Genomic DNA, 19,534 nt, shown 5'->3' with positions numbered 1-19,534 from the left:
TCGCCAGTGGTCGGCGGAAGGTGCACGTGCCCGTCGACCTGGGACCGGACCGCAGCGACGCACGGATGCACGCCAAGACCATAGGATCCTACGCAGTGCCGTAGGGGACCGCACCGCCTCTTCCCAGCAAATTAGGGACACTGTTGCTCCTGGGGTATCGGCGACGACTATTCGCAACCGTCTCCATGAAGCTGGGCTACGGTCCCGCACACCGTTAGGCCGTCTTCCGCTCACGCCCCAACATCGTGCAGCCCGCCTCCAGTGGTGTCGCGACAGGCGTGAATGGAGGGACGAATGGAGACGTGTCGTCTTCAACGATGAGAGTCGCTTCTGCCTTGGTGACAATGATGGTCGTATGCGTGTTTGGCGCCGTGCAGGTGAGCGCCACAATCAGGACTGCATACGACCGAGGCACACAGGACCAACACCCGGCATCATGGTGTGGGGAGCGATCTCCTACACTGGCCGTACACCACTGGTGATCGTCGAGGGGACACTGAATAGTGCACGGTACATCCAAACCGTCATCGAACCCATCGTTCTACCATTCCTAGACCGGCAAGGGAACTTGCTGTTCCAACAGGACAATGCACGTCCGCATGTATCCTGTGCCACCCAACGTGCTCTAGAAGGTGTAAGTCAACTACCCTGGCCAGCAAGATCTCCGGATCTGTCCCCCATTGAGCATGTTTGGGACAGGATGAAGCGTCGTCTCACGCGGTCTGCACGTCCAGCACGAACGCTGGTCCAACTGAGGCGCCAGGTGGAAATGGCATGGCAAGCCGTTCCGCAGGACTACATCCAGCATCTCTACGATCGTCTCGATGGGAGAATAGCAGCCTGCATTGCTGCGAAAGGTGGATATACACTGTACTAGTGCCGACTATCTGCATGCTCTGTTGCCTGTGTCTATGTGCCTGTGGTTCTGTCAGTGTGATCATGTGATGTATCTGACCCCAGGAATGTGTCAATAAAGTTTCCCCTTCCTGGGACAATGAATTCACGGTGTTCTTATTTCAATTTCCAGGAGTGTATTAATATGCGGATCGGCGGAAGCAGAATTTGGTCCGACTCTAAGACAGCGTCATCTCGTAGTGTGGAGACGGACGAGCGCTGCGCCTGCGCTGTTGTGCTCAGCGGGGCGCGCTCTAGTGCGAAAGTTGTGTACGCGCTGACTAGGCGGAACTATGTACACAACAGTTTGCCACGTCACAAACGGTGGCTACTCTGAACACCCGTAATCTGATTTATAACTGGAGAGATGTTCTACCTGCTGATACCTGTGCCTATTTAATGCATCTCTTATTGCGCAGTGGTCTTTTGCAGTCTTGGAGGTACTCACGGATAAATATGAACATAGTACTTTTAACGCCACCAGACACAAGGAGAAGACTTCATTGAAAATTCAGTCTCATGGCCACGCATTGTGGTTCAGGGACGACGGGCATGTACTTGTCGCTATCCCCAGCAATGTTCTGACGAGCGAGGGCTCTAAAATGTAATGATGTGTCATGTCTGTATCCATGAGTTACTGTCGGGGATCTGGCACAGCTTTGCATTGTGCGGGCTGGTCCGACACGAGCGTCGTGATGCGGCGGCGGAAGGAGAGAGGGACAGGTACGGAATCATTTGGAGCGAAGTGTCAGAAACAGCAGCAGCGATTCTACGACATATGCTATTAAAAGGACGTGTTGGCTGAAGGATGCTGTGCCCAGTTTGTTGGAAGTATTTTATATTTCTGAAATCCGATGAAGGTTTAGTCGATGGATATAATGGTGTTCATCGTTTGTAGCTGGCAGTATACAAGCAGTGGAAACGGTATGTATGAGGTTGTTGGGGAAATTTACTTCTGTTTATCATACCTTGCCTGGTCTCGTTGGTTGATCTGTGTATTCTAATCGACGTCTAGCCACCGCACGTAATTTGTTTCAGAATCAGGTTATCATTAATGAAGTATGTCCATATTTGTTGTCAGAGCTTTCAATGGGCATAATCTCAGTACGTTTTTGTACTACGCTAGTTCGTTGTGGCGAGCGCGTCATATGGCTGTGGCGTTTAGGGTTCAAAAATTGGTTCAAATGGCTCTGAGAACTATGTGACTCAACCTCTGAGGTCATTAGTCCCCTATAACTTAGAACTAGTTAAACCTAACTAACCTAAGGACATCAGACACATCCATGCCCGAGGCAGGATTCGAACCTGCGACCGTAGCGGTCTCACGGTTCCAGACTGCAGCGTGGCGTTTACGGCCACTTTGCCGCCCGCCTACGTGTGTACATGCAAGTGTATGGGTGTAGATAAGCTGGCACCAACCTCACATCACTATTTGTTGTAAAACTGAGTGATTTCACATGACCTTTTATTGGTTCTCCTGTCGAAATTTTTGCCACTGTGCTGGAAGTGGCTTTTGAGAAATCAGCCTGGACGCTGATTTCTAGCGCTGCCATTTCTCCTCAAGATTGTGTTGTTTGATGAATGTTGTCACTGTTTGTATAGCTCAGGTTTTAGAGTATTTGTTAATTTAACAGTACCTGATTAGCGGCCGGAATTCAGTTTTACAGTGTTACACAGCCTTAAAGGCGAGTGTTTTAAAGGGAATGATCAAAGGGAGTCTTTATTGAAATTTTATGTGGTAGGGTTTTAATATACAGGGTGATAAATATTGAACTACATGGAAAGAAACCATTACGAACTACGGTGTGCATACACTATACTCAACACGTATCATTACAGATATACGGAATTAGGTTATGATATGTTCGACATGCCTGCCATCATTGGCGATGATGTGGCGCAGACGAGTAGCGATATTCTTCATGACCCGCTGAAGTTTTGGAAGGTCGATGCTGTCGATGACCTTTTCAGATCAGGAATGGTTTTTGGGGTTATTGCTCTACACCTTGTCTTTGATGTACCCCCACAAAAAAAAGAGTCGCATGTATTCTGACTCGGCGACTATGGTGGCCAACCGAGCCTCATGACAGTGGCCCCCGGGTAACCCGGAACAAGAATGCGGTCCCCAAAGTGCCCCTCCAGGTCATCAGACACTCTCCCCCTTCGATAGGGGTCGAGCTCCGTCTTGTATCAAACACATCTTGTCGAAATCAGGGTCATATTTGATAATAGGGATGAAATCATCTTCCATAACCTTCGCGTGCTGTTCGGTAATTACCCTGCCATCAAGGAATATCGCAGCAACTATTTAGTGACTGGATATTGCACACCACACAGTCACCCGTTGAAGGTAAAGAGGCTTAACGATCACGGAATGCGGATTCTCATTCCCCCGGGATTAGCCGAGCGGTCTTGGGCGCTGCAGTCATGGACTGTGCGGCTGGTCCCGGCGGAAGTTCGAGTCCTCCCTCGGGCATGGGTGTGTGTAGGATAATTTAGGTTAAGCAGTGTGTAAGCTTAGGGACTGATGACCTTAGCAGTTAAGTCCCATAAGATTTCACACACGTTTGAACATTTGAACAGTCCTCCGGATGCGCCAGTTTTGCTTATTGACGAACCCATCCAAATGAAAGTGGGCTTCGTCGCTAAACCTAAGCATACTGCGCATACTAATCCCCATCATACCCCGCGGCCAACCGTGCAGTTTTAACGTCCTAACGCAAACCGTTCAGAAGTAATGACGATTTTATTTCATATAGTCCTATAATTGTCATCCTGTAGTGTCCCTCTCAGGCGAGGCTATTTTTATATAATGTGTATTACTTGTGTCGCCGTGGTTCCAGCAACGTCTGTGGACCGACACATTGTATACAATTAAGGCGTCCACTTGCGTTGATTATACTGAAGGAGTAATCGATTTGACCTGAGAAAATTATAAGATTAGTGCAAGTTATGTGTTGTATACATAGACAGAAACTGTGGTGGCAAAGATGTGATTGTTGGTTCAAAGGAATTGTTAAATTTTACTGTGGTTTGTCAGGTTCAAATGGTTCAAATGGCTCTGAGCACTATGGGACTCAACATCTTAGGTCATAAGTCCCCTAGAACTTAGAACTACTTAAACCTAACTAACCTAAGGACATCACACACACCCATGCCCGAGGCAGGATTCGAACCTGCGACCGTAGCAGTTCCGCGGTTCCGGACTGCAGCGCCAGAACCGCTAGACCACCGCGGCCGGCGTTTGTCAGGTAATTAACAAAAATTTTAAGAGGCCGTTGTGAACTTATTGGACTCAGTTCCTGCATCTCTCCTGTGTTCTAATATCCGTATGTTGTGGATATGTCTGATGCATATAGTGTCTGTATTATTTCTGTTATGGACAGAAAGTGAAGGAGAAGAGAGAACATACATTGACGAAAATTAAAATATGTACACCATGAATGTGAAATTTTACAATCAATGTGGGGATGTTGCATTCGAAGCTGATGCTCATTCTCAGAATTCGGTATTAGTTGTGACCCCAACTGGTCCGCATTAACTTATGCACTCTTTGTGTGTCATGGAAGCACACAGTCACGGAATGTCGTTTTGTTCTCAAGGTAAACACTCCGAAACTGTTTCTTGCCACGCTTGAAGCACGAACTGTATCAGTACATAAAGATTCCTCGCGGTGCAGTCCTTCCCCAAGAATCCTTCGTGACACTTCTTCAGATTCCAAATAGTTACCATTCATTTTGCAGTCATTGCACCCTACCATTATTGTGATCTATCGGTATCATCCTCCCATGTTCAGTGTGCCAATAATTAAGCTTTTCACGAAATCCAAATTGCTGCACGTGTATGTCCTCTGAGCTTTGCTGCATTGCTGCATTGCTGTCCCCAGACATTCTCTGCAGAGAACAAATCAGAGGACTGTTTAGGCCAATCAAGGATGCGTACGTTCTTATTTCTGTGGTGTCAACTCCATTTCGTCAACAATCACGTTGGCGTCCGTCTAACAACTACAAGCAGATACAAAACTTATCACTGAACACGACATAATCTTTCAGTTGACTCTCGTCTCAACTCTCTCTTGTCCGTGGTACTATGGTAGCATGGCAGCTCGAGATCTCTACCCAGCTTCCAGTAAACTGTTTCCATCGCTTCGTGGTGACATGTGCCTCTAAGTGTAAAGAGGTCAATACGACTCGCCTTCATAAAAGTTAAGCGCAGCTTCTGCCTTAATGTGCTGAGTGACCTGTTTTCAAAGCTCTGAAGCTTCAGAGGCTCATCAGTCACATAATCTTCGTCAAAGGAGAGTGCGTCTTTGGCTTTTTTTTTCACGCAATCTGCTTTCCTCCACAGCTCATTGTTGTGTTTTATGTATGCGTAACCAGGAGATTCAGAGATCTTCGTAGTGTCGTAGCCTTGTAGTGTCAACCTAACCTTTATCCGTTTTGAGCTAAAATCAGACACGCTGGTCAGTGACAGAGGACACATTTGCCTTTTCGCTGGGTACGGGTACCTAGTTCGGCAACTGTCGTTTCCCCCTCCACTCGCTCGGGATGAATGTACTCTCCCAGCAAGGAACTGACAGTTTCCCGTTAGGCATGGTAAGTGACAGATGTGCTCTCCAAGCATTACTCTGGCATTATAAGCAAACCGTTCCGTTGGATTAATTCGGTTTGTGTTTGCGATTAACTTAGAACAGTTACTGGGGAGATAATTTATACCTATCATGAGTTTTGTTGTTTCTCAATTTTTCATATGGTAAATTCACATCATGCACTTCATTAGGTCTCACATTGCCTTGAGAGAATGGCCGTTAGACTTGTTGTCTTGTGGTGCTCTTTGTAGTGTAAAGATGTGAGGTATTACTTGCAAAGTGTTTCTGCATTCTTGGCATTCGTGATTATTCGATTTTTGCCTGTTTTTAGCTGGGGTTTCCTTCTTTGCAAAATTGATTATCGGTCATCAGTCAACCATATGTCAACCAGCTCAACTATGTCTTCTTATGGTTTTGTTAAATCAATAGATCTTTTCACCCGGGCTTATTGAATCCCATATGCATGTGTAATTTTGAATAATTTTGCAGTTTCTGAGTTTATGAAGATAGTTTGATTTTCAGCCTTCACCTGACCACATGCCCGGAATACGCATGTTATTGGTGTGTCACATGAGAGACAGAGGAAAGTTTCTGTCCGTTAATGATTTTCTATTTATCTTTCCTTGTATGTGTTGGTAGTCGATTCTGCTTAGTCCACCTAGATGTACTGCGATGGTACTCTCTAGCACTCTCCAGGTTTTGGAGAGCATTTAACCAGCTACACTACAATGGTTGAATTTTCGCATTCATCAACGTATGAATGGCACATGCACCTCCTCTGGTACCTACTTTGTTCCTCTGACACTCAAGAAGTGGACAGTTGTTAAGTTTCACCTTTCTCAGTCTGTTGCTCTTTAGCAGAATTTGTTCCTAAAAGTATACATTTTTTATGTCATGATATGTGAGAATGTTTTTAGATTTTTTTTATGGAGGACGACTATACAAAGCGTTCATTTAGTGAATAACATATTTTGAGGTGAGTTGTCACAATTTAACATTACATCTCCGCTTCTCCTATCAGTCACTTTGAGGCCTCCACAAGGGAGCAGAGTCAATGCGTGAATGCAGAGTATGTAGAGTATTAAAATAAAGCTGGCCTTTCAGCGAACTAAATCGCCGATTCCACTGCTCACGACGTTGTTTCCGCTGCTGCCTGTATGCCATCGAGAATTCAATCGATTCTTATTGTCTCTATCCGTTACATAATAGAAGCAGACCTGTAATGAGTCACCTTACAGCGCCTGTTATGGCACGTACTATGTAACTCTCCCAATTGGCATACTAAGTGGCGAAGATCACGTCCGTGATTGAGACCTGACTACCACAGACAGTCGTAGAGGGTCAGTAACCAATACAAAGAGCACACCTTAAGCTGCTGACGTCTTCTTGCAGGTTTTTGTCATTTACCAAATCAGTAGACGTTCCGAAATGATCTATACATTCACTCAGAGGTCATCCTGGTACCGAAACGGAAGATAAAAGAGATACGACAAATATACAGAATTCAGCGTTCCAGAAATATTTTACCGCGGAAGATCGTAAAACAGTCCTTCCTTTCAATCATCGCACTAACGTCGATACCGCAGATATCGCGGTAACCGATTGCGGAACAGGAAGGGAAACGAACTACAACCGCTTGCTAATGGGAAGGCATCAGGACCAGGTGAGATACATACAGAATTCTAATACATGCGAAAGAACTTGCTTCCCTTTTAAGAGCAGTTTATCTTAGATCGCTGGAGCAAAGCAGGGTTCACAGTGACTGGGAGAAATCTCGGGTCATTTCGTTTTCAAGAAGCCCGTAGAACAGATGTACACAATTATAGACCTATTTCATATATTGTTGACATAAATCTGCTGCGTAAATATGGAACATGTTTTATGCTCATGAATTAAGACGTTTCGGAGAACGAAGTTCTTCTCAAGTCAAATCAACATGGGTTCCGCAAACAGAGATCTTTCGAAACTCAGTTCATTATGTTCCTCCATGCGATCCACAGTGCTGTAGCCAACGACATTTTACGCCGTGCCGCACTGCCGTCTAGTGAAAAAAAAAATACAAGTTTATCGAGTACCAGACCAGAATTGCGACTGGATGCAAAAACTTCCTTGCATATGGAACTTAACGTGTCGCCCTTAAAGGAACAAAATCGACAGATGTAAAGGTTATTTGAAGAGTACCGCAAGGAACTGTGAAATGAACGCTGTTGTTGACAATGCGTATAAATGATCTAGTAGATAGCGTCGGATGCTCTTAAAGATTGTTCGCAGGTGATGTGGTTGTCTATAACAAAGTAGCAACGCCAGAATGCAGTATCGATTTACAGAATGAACTCGCAGAGGACTGACGAGTGGAGCAGGCTCTGACAGTTAACTCTGAATTTAAATAAATGTATCATATTGCGCATAAATAAGAAAAGACACTACTGTACAACTACACTGTTGATGAGAAACAGCAGAAAACATGATCTAACGTAAGATATCCTGGAGTAACTATCCCGAGCGACCTTAAGTGGAATGACTACACAATACAAATAATAGGAACGGTAGATGCCAGACTGAGTCCTAGGAAGAACCTTAAAAACATTTAATTCATCTACGAAGGAAATGGGTTATAAGGACCTTGTTAGACCGATTCATGAACATTGTTCATCAATGTGGCATCCATAAAACGTAGGATTGAAAGATGTGATAGAGAATATCTAACGAAGAGTGGGGCGTTTCGTCACTGTATCGTTTAGTCGGCACGAGGGCGTTACCGAAATGCTCAACAAACTCCACTAACAACCGTTTTTAGAGAGGCATTATGCATCACGGGGAGGTTTTGGTATTGAAATTTCGAGAGAACACTTTCCTGGAAGAGTCGGACAACATATTACGTCGTCCTGCATACACCTCGCTTGATGACCACGACGAGCAAATTCGAGAAATTAGTCCAATAAAGAGGTTTACCGACAATCTTTCTTCCCACGTGAGATTCGAGAGTGGAATAGGGTAGGGGTTTAGTCACTGCAACCAGAAGTAAACAACGCCACACACAATGAGGTGGCTTGCGGACTGTGATCTAGATGTAGCTGTTTTCATCCGTATACTCACCAGAGCCTGCCAAACACTCCTAAGATCCTCTCGAACTTTAGTCTTTCTGTAAGGACCAGTGGCTACCCTCTTATCGTGCTGTTCCTGTAAAATATCTCTGAGCACTATAGGACTTAACATCTGAGGTCATCAGTCCCCTAGATCTTAGAACTACTTAAACCTAACTAACCTAAGGACATCACACACACCCATACCTTAGGCAGGATTCGAACCTGCGACCGTTGCGGTTCCAGACTGAAGCGCCTAGAACAGCTCGGCCACACCGGCCGCCGCTGTTCCTATAAATTTATCCTGTCACAATTGTTTGCATCATTGCACCCACCTGCTATTTTGATCTGCCCATATGATGCTCCCCATGTTCGGCGTGCCAATAATTCAACCTTTGTCCAAATTCAAAACTGCACGTACACAACTTCTGGACATTCCCGTAGGGCTGTAACCACCGGAAAAATTCTGTTAACGTTGTACACAGTCATGATGTACTCAAACCATACTCCATCTTTAGGAATGGCTCTTTTATGTACTTAAAATAATGGAAATAAAATTACAATGAAATTAACACCCTTAGCTGCTTACAGGCGTTGACATACGTCAACGGGGACAGATGAAAATGTGTGCCCCGACCGGGACTCGAACCCGGGATCTCCTGCTTACACGGCAGGCGCTCTATCCATTTTTTTTATCTAATATTGTCTCATTTGTTCGTTGCATCTGCTCGGGGCGGACGTCGTAAGACATCTTTTAAATTCGTTGTTTATCGGTTAACTCAGTTTTCTTATTACAGAGGGCAGCTATCCCTCTGACCGAACACGCTGAGCTACCGTGCCGGCGCCTGAACCACCGAAGACACAGATCATAGCGCGACTGCAGGGATTTCTCTCTGGCACGCCTCCGGCGAAACCCACATTCTCAACGTACTGTCCCGCACATTCGTAGTACCCCCTCCCATTATGAAATTTCAATGAAAATGTCCCACAGCCATTGAAATATTGGAGTATCTATTAGCGATCGATCAAGTGTTCATGGTTGTAACACATTTTGATTTTCGTGAGCGTAAATACAAGCCGGCCGGAGAGGCCGCTACGGTCGCAGGTTCGAATGCTGATTCGGGCATGGATGTGAGTGGTGTCCTTAGGTTAGTTAGGTTTAAGTAGTTCTACGTTCTAGGGGACTGATGACCACAGCTGTTAAGTCTTATAGTGCTCAAAGCCATTTCTTTCGTAAATACAAAACTCTTCTCCAATAGCACCAATGTAGTTGCAGAGCTTTGTGCCCCCATAGGGCGGACGCAAAGAAAAAATCACATTCCATCACTCCATTACTTCCCGGATACGTGTTAGAAATACTTATAGATTTGCCTTTGGTCTTCATAAATATTAACAAATCATTTTGCGGGATGATTCTATCACAATGTCCGTTGAATGAAATGTTCTTTTCTGATCGATTTTCTCATTATCTACAACCCGAAAGTTATGGTTGTTGTCTTGTTACTTTATCAACTGGACGTTTATTGCTGCACAACCGATAAATTAAACAACTGTTTTGACACCAGTGTTTCACAGACTCTTAACAAAAATTGAAAAATCGTGAGATAAAAAACAATATCGCAGATTATTAAACCTTTTGATACCTTCACAGAGTGGCTACAACTTGATGTAACGTTATATGAAATGTGATAAAATTTCTTCCGCGTGTGTAAAAGCATTATGCGTTGCCTGAAAACGTATTAAATTAAATGTGACTAGTTCTCTATATTTTATTCAAATTAAGTGTGATTTGACAGCTAGATGTATCTACAACCTTAGAACTATATTTCTCTACTCACTTTTCGTTTTTGTTTATACATGTGGCTCGATCTACGTTGTTGCCAAACTGTCTGCTAATTTAAAATTTACTCTTACACCACTTTTCATTCATACTTATACAAATGGCTAGATTTGCGTTGTTGTCAAACTGTCTTCTACTTTAAAACTGTTCTTACGGAACATAGCGACATAATATTCATGCATGGGCACTCCGCTAAAGGAGCACCTTGTCTTCGCAATACGTGCGACGCAGACTGCGAGTCAAAGGAAGTCATTGTGCACCGACATAAGAAAGTTTCGCCTAGTACTGCTACGAGGTACATACGTCAGTCCCTATGCAAAACACAGGAGAGATGCTGAGAAGAGCTTCCGAGAGAGATGATGACAATGCAGACCCTCGAACTTCTCCTTGTCAACCGGCCCAACTTTTCAAGGCATTGCTTGGTACGGAAGTAGTTGAGAATGGTAGCAATGGAGACACTGTGCGAAATTTCTACGAGGCTCTCTCAAATACCGAGGGAGGACAAACTCGCTCCTAATCTTAGCCCCGTCGTGTGCGATACGCTCACGGTCTGAATCCCAACGGTTAGCAGCAGTTAAGTTTTTGAGCCCTCGACCAGACAAAACTTTCATCCATTAGTGTCACGCATGATGAACGAACAGATTTTGGTGCGTGGTTTCTGGCACAGACAACCAGATTAAACGCTGCTGCTCAGGTGAAAAGCCAACCTTTCGACCTATCAACAGCTTGAACCTTTGTCAACAGTCTGTCTGAAAGTACTATATCGCCATCCAATCAGTGACTCCTATATATAGGTAAGATAAACGAACGGTGCCGCTTAATTGCAGTCCAATATTTCTAACGTCGATTTGCTCCAGGTATCTTACACACATTATGGATTTGAATATAATGAATTTCCTTGAAAGCAGAAAGTTTCCACCCACGAATCAGCCCGGAATTAGAAAACGTCGCTCTTTCGAATCGCAGCTTGCTCTTTTCTTACATTATAGTCTTCAAACCGACAGGTAGACTCCATGTTCTTAGATACCCGGAAAGCATTTCATATGGTGCCCCACGGCAGAGTGTTGACGAAGGTCCGAACATACAGATCAGGTTCCGACATATGTGAGAGTTTCCAAGAGTCTTTAAGTAATAGAACAGTACGCTGTCCTGGAGTGTTGATCAGGGACTTGCATTTTTTCATTTATTAGCTAATGCTTTATTTAACGCATTATTATTTATGTGTGCAGGTTCAATAATTCATAATTTGAAGGATTCTCAGGATATTCGTTTTATATGTTCAACTGTTAATTTTATACCTTTAACTTCAGTTTGTTTTAATGTTTCTAGTTTGCCTTTGTAGGAGTGCTCCAGAAAAGTGTGGTAGGACCGTACTTATTCTCTACATACATGCTTCGCCAAAATTATTGAGCACCCTATAAATTTTGTACTTGTGCGATATAGGCCTACATAACAGTAAACAGACCCTTTGGCTTTGAAAGTATTTCGTCGACATCGGAAAAGGTCAGAAACAATGATCCACCTCAGAGCCACCTATAAAACGTATGGTGTAATAAAATTTGCCATTTGAATGTTTTTCTGTCTACTAATTAATCCGCTACATTCGCTCGTTGTGGACACAAATCACTAATCTAGTGCTCTTTACCTGTTTAGGTCTGTGACATAGGTGATACTGCCACATTATGCCTAAAACAAACGCACTTTGCTTAGAAAAATGAGCGCAGACATAAATTTTGTATGAGCAAGGGAAATGGCAGGTGGAGATTACGGAAAGTGTAAAGTGTTCACGCCAATCTGTATAATATGCTATTGAGCGATCCAGCGTGACCTGGTCGCACGTTAATAGGCCCACAACCGGGCACAAGTGGATCACAACAGACCGTGAGGACAGAAAGATAGTAGGAGAGTCGTTAAAAAATAGGAGGAAAATCTCTTTATACCTCGATGCTGAGTCGTCTGAAAGTTTTAACAAATCAGTATCTACTAGCACCACTTGCCGACGGCTTCAGGAATCTGGTCTACAAGGCTGTAAGGCTAGGCTGAAGCTATGAATCTCAGACAAGAACAGAAACGCACTTTATGAGTTTGCTCTAAAATACCAAACGTTCATCGAACAAGTGTGGTCAAAATTCGTGTGGGCTTACAAAGCAATATTCAGGTAGGTTTCTCAACTTGATGCTCTAACACATACCAATTTTGGTTGAAAACAATTATGTATTAATTTAGGAACTCACGAAAGAACTCTCTACCATATTTATTCACGTTTCAGATTTTTGATACATTGGGTACGGCTTATGTCCCTCGCTTGATGGGAGAGAAATATAACCCAGAGCGTGAGGTACCTACCGTAAAACACGGCGGAGACTGCGTCGTGATCTGGGGCTGTACGAGGGCTGCAGGGTTGGGACAAATGGTCTTAACTGAAGCCCGCATGGATTCCACAAAGTGCATAGACGTTTAAATTCCAGCACGATAACGCAACCTGCCATAAATATGCCAGCAAAATGACTTGGTTTCTGGAAAATAACATGAGCTTCAGGACTGGCCTACGCAATCATCAGACCTGATCTCCATAGAGAATTTAGGGGCTTATTGAAGCATAAAGTCAGGCGGCACACGACTGAAGTCAAAAGAAGAATTAAAAGACCACCTGTGCCTTGAGTGAAAGGTCATAAATGCCAAAAATTGTAAAAAGCTGGTGTGTCTCTACCAAAAAGAATATCTGCTGTAGTAAGGGGAAGAGGCGGGCCCTGAAATATTGATTTTGTGTTACTAATAAATATTGTAAACTTTAAAAAATTATTTAAATTTTATTTAATTTTCTTATTTTTTACGCTACTCAAATTTGCCTAGGATGCTCAGTACTTTTGGCCAAGGGTGTACATAAATGCTCTGGAGAACAGGGTGAACTGCAATTTATGGCTGTCTGCTGATGACAGACGGATAGGTGTTGTCCTTGAGTGACTGTAGGGGGATACAAAACACTTAGACAGAGCTTGTAGTTGCTGTGATAAATGACAACTTCCTATACAAGCAGAAAAATTTAACATAATAAGGATGAGAAGATATGACAGTCCTGTAACTTTCGAATCCAGCACTAGTAATGAGCAGCTTCACATTGTCATGACCATTCAATATCCGCGAAGTCCGGAACCGCGCGACTGCTACGGTCGCAAGTTCGAATCCTGCCTCGGGCATGGATGTGTGTGATGTCCTTAGGTTAGTTAGGTTTAAGTAGTTCTAAGTTCTAGGGGACTGGTGACCACAGCTGTTAAGTCCCATAGTGCTCAGAGCCATTTGAACCATTCAATATCTAGGCGTAGCGCTGAAACCGATATGAAATGGAATAAGCACATCGGATCTATAATCGGGGAGGCAAATGTCCGACTACGTTACACTGGGAGAATTTAGAGAAAGAGTAGTTCTTTAAAGGAGACGGATTTTAGAACGTTAGAGGAACAATTTCTTGAATAGTACTCGAATGGTTGGAGTCCCCACCAGGTCAGATTAAGGACACGCATCGGAGTGATTCAAGAGTGCTGCTTGTTTTTTTACTGGTAGGTTCTATCAGTACAAACGTATTACTTAAAGCTAGGTCACCTCAAATTGGTATCCCTGGAGAGAAGACGACGTTCTTTCTGCGAGGCTCCCTCGGGCATGGGTGTGTGTGTTTGTCCTTAGGTTTATTTAGGTTCAGTAGTGTGTAAGCTTAGGGACTGATGACCTTAGCAGTTAAGTCCCATACGATGTCACACACATTTGTACTTTTTTTTTCTGCGTGGCACTACTTCGGAAATTTACAGAACCAGTATTTGAGACCGACTGCAGATCAGCTCTACTTCTGCAAAGGTACAGCTGTGCTCAAAAGCATCCGAACGATATGAACTGCATTTCGCCGGATTCGCATGCAATCAAAGTCACCACTAGAAAAAACTGCTCTGTATAGCAATAACTCAAGGTGTAAAGTAATACCACGACACTACAAATATCAGGGAACACCTTATCACAGATAAGACTGTCCTTAAGGCTTGTAAGCTCACATATATTACAATAAATGACATACCTGAAATGTTACCACTCCCAATATTACGTCAGATAGGTAATACACGTAGTAAGTTCGTCGTATTCATGATTTCCTCTTCAAAGTAACATACCGTACTTATTTTTAACACAAAATGACATCAAAAATTTATGTTATTCATGAGCAGCTTAATGAGAATATATATGAACTTCAAAGGACACGACGAACCGTCACGTTCGGCATATGGATTCAAACCCAGGTCCAGACTAAGCAAAGATTTCGTGACTGACGGAAACTAACAGTCATTCCTGATTAGGCATACAGAGAGTGATATATCTCGATTTTAGACAGTATAAAATAGCAAATATCAACTTTCTATTACACAACGCAAACATTTTTAACGGACGCGAATTCCTACCAAGCATCTATTGTCCCTTTTAACGAACTACGAGAAATGTTAAATATTACTTCTTAACAAGTAACTTCAGATTCAGAAGGATGTAGGTTGCAGTAGGTACTGGGAAATGAAGAAGCTTTCACAGGATAGAGTAGTATGGAGAGCTGCATCAAACCAGTCTCAGGACTGAAGACCACAACAACAACAACAACAACAACAACAACAACAAGAAACTTACTTCAAATGCCGTGAGGTAAAGCTTTGTGTTGGACAGGGATTCTTACCCAGAACATAATAGGATTGATATCTATGCACAATTAACTGTGACATTTCGGATTTTCTCGCCAGTCATTTAACTGAAATGACGAGACGAAACATTAATTTTTTCCTTCCCATGACACCAACCCGGCACCTATCCCTGTTATATTCTAGAGAAAACGAACGTTAAATATGGGTTTGTTGCACTAGCAGCGACATGTGAGCATGTTTGAACTAGAAATAATATGAAGAAGAGTTCAGTGCTGACTGGGAATAGAGCCCCACACATATCGTTGTTGACTACAAAGAGACGTCAGCTACCGAATTTTTCTACACCAGCAGCTCGGAATAGCATCTTAAACTTACAGTGATCTCGCAAATAGTTCTGTGTCGCACTGGGAGTCAAAACACGTCAGATATCGTTAGTGCTGACAACGAATGAAAATACATTAAAAATCAAAATTATTATCCACTAACAGATAGGTGTTCTCATGCTAGAGCTTGATAATACATAATGGAATATCTTTAGTGCTGGGCCAGGATTCGGACCATTCACGCCCAGTATGTGGAGATGTTGAGGAATCTGCAGTTTTGGACAAACAACAAACTGTAGCCGAGCTGTATTGTCACAAAGGGATCAAATTACGCGTTAAGAGCGGTCTGAGTTGCATTCCCTGTTCACAACCAGTTTTATTGACATACTGAAGCTCAGATAAAAGATGGAATAAGTATCCTGTGAGACTACATAGCATTTGTTTCCTCACTAGAAATAGATACTAGTATAAGAAAGGTTACTGGTGCTAGAGTTTCTACATGTCGCCGCTCCAGACTTTATTGTGGTTGAACCTAACGTCTACTTGATAGAGAAGGAATATAATTTTTAATGTGAATTTCACACCACAATGCTATTATATCTTCTTCGCTCGGTGTAGCCAGAAGAGAATGGAATCTGCCTCTTCCTATCTAAAATCATTGACAGAAGTTGTGATTGAACCCACACCATAGGCATATGAACATATCATCATTACAACAGACCACGAAATCCTCTTCCCTGTGGCTCGTATGTCTATCATAACGCCAATGCGCCACACTGGATGAGAATTCTGACACACAGGCTCCCTATAGTAATTCGCAGGATGTTCAGTAAATTCATTTACTTGGTTGACCAAATCACCATGCACTAGCTGACTCGACTATCCGGGGCATACATTCGACTCTATTTTGTAATCACCGAAATAAAATCACGTAATTGCCATCTACACAGGACTGCCAACAGTGTAGGATGCAGAAACTTAAATAGGAAGTGTTCTTTTCCACTTGAGCTACTGTATTACGCTGTCTGTTTGTTGAAAACATCATGCAGTGAAAAAGAAAAGGTGTACCTGTTTGCCTCTCAGAAGTCTAGACCCGGCCATATGCATTATCTCACAGTGCAGTGGAATGCAGAAGTTCTGGAGGCATTGTTCTTGAGTTCTGTAGGTGTTGTAGTTACGTCTCAGCTGGTAGTGTAATGGTAAGTGTCGCCCACCGTAGATAAGACGTCGCGAGTTCGAGTACGTTCTTTACTACTGTCATGTTTGTCGGATTCGGTGTTAACGAATGTATTCCTTAAGGTGTAAAAGGCGAATTCCTGAAATATTTTTTTATCTTTCCTATCATCTTGAGAGGTGGTATATGTGTAATGTAGAGCATGTTTGTACATTTTATGTAATACTGCATTTCATGGGTTTTTATTTGAATTGTCATTTTAGTATATAAAGTTGCCACCCTTCCACCGTAAGAGTTCTTTTAAAAGCAAGTTGCAATAATTTTTAATGTTAGGGTTCGTACCATTTTCATCCCTCTTACGGGGTGCATAGTTTATGTGTTTGTGTGAGTTGTTAAAATTTTTAGTTTAAAGTAAGATTTGCACCAGTGTAGTCTTTCAGAGGTTGTTGTGAGCGGTCGTGACTACGGCCGTGTTAAAAGGGAGCGGCAAGGTTCTCAGCCCGAAAGCTCATACTGTCAAAAAAATATATATATATATATATCTGCCTCTGAATAAATTGTAACTTGCTATTTACAGGGTGCTTTCTGACAATAATTTTAAATCTGTTAATAAAATTTAGGAATAAAATTTCCATTTATTGAAAAAAATTTAATTTGTTTTCATCAGTTACCCACTGGCAACTACTTCCACGCTCACATAGTGTGATTAAATGTGTTAATGTCTTGATGAATCGCTAGTAAATAAAGTAAATTCTTAAGAAAAGGTTTTGAAAGTAAATTCACGGTTCAGTCATGTTGCCTATTATTCCCTCAGTGAAATGCACGTTACCGATGGCAGCACAATTCATTATGCACTCCCAAAGGAGTTGTTAGTGTTCTCCGCACCTTACTTACAGAAGTATTTCCCTGATGTTACAACATATGTGCTATCATACAGTTCCTTCTTGTTGTCAGTTTCTTTTCCATATGTTCCTTTCGTCACCTATTCTGTGCTCTTATTCGTTGTCTTATTAGTCACATAATTTACATTATTCTCTAGCGCCTTACCTTAATTGCTTCGATTCTCTTTTTTTCCGTTTTTCGCAGCGTCCATGATTCACTACCGTACAATGCTGTGCTACAAACGCACATTCTAAGATATTCCTTTCTTTAAGGTCTATGTGTGGTACTAGTAGAAATCTCTTGCCAAGGTTTGCTTTCTATATCTGTGTTAGTTTGCTTTTTCTGTCCTCCTTGCTTCGTGCGTCGAATCATACGAACACACGTTATCGCAGCCTCGTAAGTGACCATCTTCAACGGCTGCTAGAAGACAATCCACTTCCAAGGTAGATGATTTCCATAACTTCTTCTAATTTGTTGTACCAGTTTGCTAATTCATTTCCGCTACTTTTCTTTCATTACTTTCGTCTTTCTTCGGTTTATTGTCACACATATTCTACACTCATCAGACGCTCATGTCACGTCCTGTGATTCTTCTTCACTTTCACTGAGCATGGTGTTAATTACCCTTCATCTTTAATTTTAATCCCACTCTCCCTCCAGGTATATGCTGCATCGCTGTGTTACCCACTTTTTAATCCTGGCTGCTCGTTCTTTATCTTCCAGTCTATTGTTCCCTCCCTTTCTTGTGCTTATTAAATATTATCCGTCTCACGCTATAATTTACTCGTATTTTTCTCAGAATTTCGAAAGTCTTGCACCAATTTACATTGTCGAACGCTTATTCCCCGCCGACGAATTTTTCTTAAGTCCTTAATACACTTAACAACTGCAACTTCAGAACTCTCTGTCTAGCGTCCTTACTTTCTGAATGCCACACTTTGCCTTACTGGACGTGGACTTAAAAAAAAATGGTTAAAATGGCTCTGAGCACTATGGGACTTAACATCTATGGTCATCAGTCGCCTAGAACTTAGAACTACTTAAACCTAACTAACCTAAGGACAGCACACAACACCCAGCCATCACGAGGCAGAGAAAATCCTTAACCCCGCCGGGAATCGAACCCGGGAACCCGTGCGTGGGAAGCGAGAACGCTACCGCACGACCATGAGATGCGGGCTGGACGTGGACTTCGTTCATGTATTTAAACATTTATGATTCTGAACACAAAGTTGTGAGAGTTGGTAAATCATCAACTAACTGACGGGATGTGCTATCTTTCTAACTACTGCCAATGCTGGGTTTTTAAATAATTTGTTGTTAGAATATTAATGTACTTAGATATTCCGGCATAGCAAGTACAACGAGCGGTCGCTCAAAGTCGTGTGTCGATACGTACATCTTCCTGACGTAGGCTGTTCCTCGTGAGCGAGTAACAAACGAGATCTGATGGTCGCATTGCTAGGAGACAGGTCTTCTCCTAACGGTTCGTTACTTTGCGTACTCGGTAAAGAGAAGGCAGGCAAATTCTACCTTTTTCGAGATGCTTTACGAGATGATCGAGTTATTTTTCTAGAGACTCCCACAAGAGACAAATTACCAACTGCAATTCTGATTCTTAGCATAGAATTTGGTAGAACATCGGTAACTGCCTCCTGCCCCCACCTCCGCTGTATAGTGCAGAGAAGCTAGTTTTTCTAGCATTTAAATGTTTGTGACGTCATATCTCCTGAATCATATGTCCTATGTTAATACTACGTATTTTCCAAGCACATTCGGTGGTGTTGTATGCGTGTACCCGTCTGCAAAATGTATTGCAAATAGAGTCAATAGTGAAGAAGTAATAAATTAAGAACTCATGATTGATGCTAAAGTTTTGCATCATGAGGAGCTAAAATGTAATAACCGATACACTGTTTGTGTAAAGTTTGTTGGAAGTCGTTAAGTGTTCTCATTCTCAAACGCTACACATACACTCCTGGAAATTGAAATAAGAACACCGTGAATTCATTTTCCCAGGAAGGGGAAACTTTATTGACACATTCCTGGGGTCAGATACATCACATGATCACACTGACAGAAC

This window comes from Schistocerca cancellata, chromosome 1, assembly GCF_023864275.1.
Source record: "Schistocerca cancellata isolate TAMUIC-IGC-003103 chromosome 1, iqSchCanc2.1, whole genome shotgun sequence".
Classification (NCBI taxonomy): domain Eukaryota; kingdom Metazoa; phylum Arthropoda; class Insecta; order Orthoptera; family Acrididae; genus Schistocerca; species Schistocerca cancellata.
The sequence above is the reverse complement of the archived record's forward strand: the minus strand, read 5'-3'. Positions refer to the sequence as shown.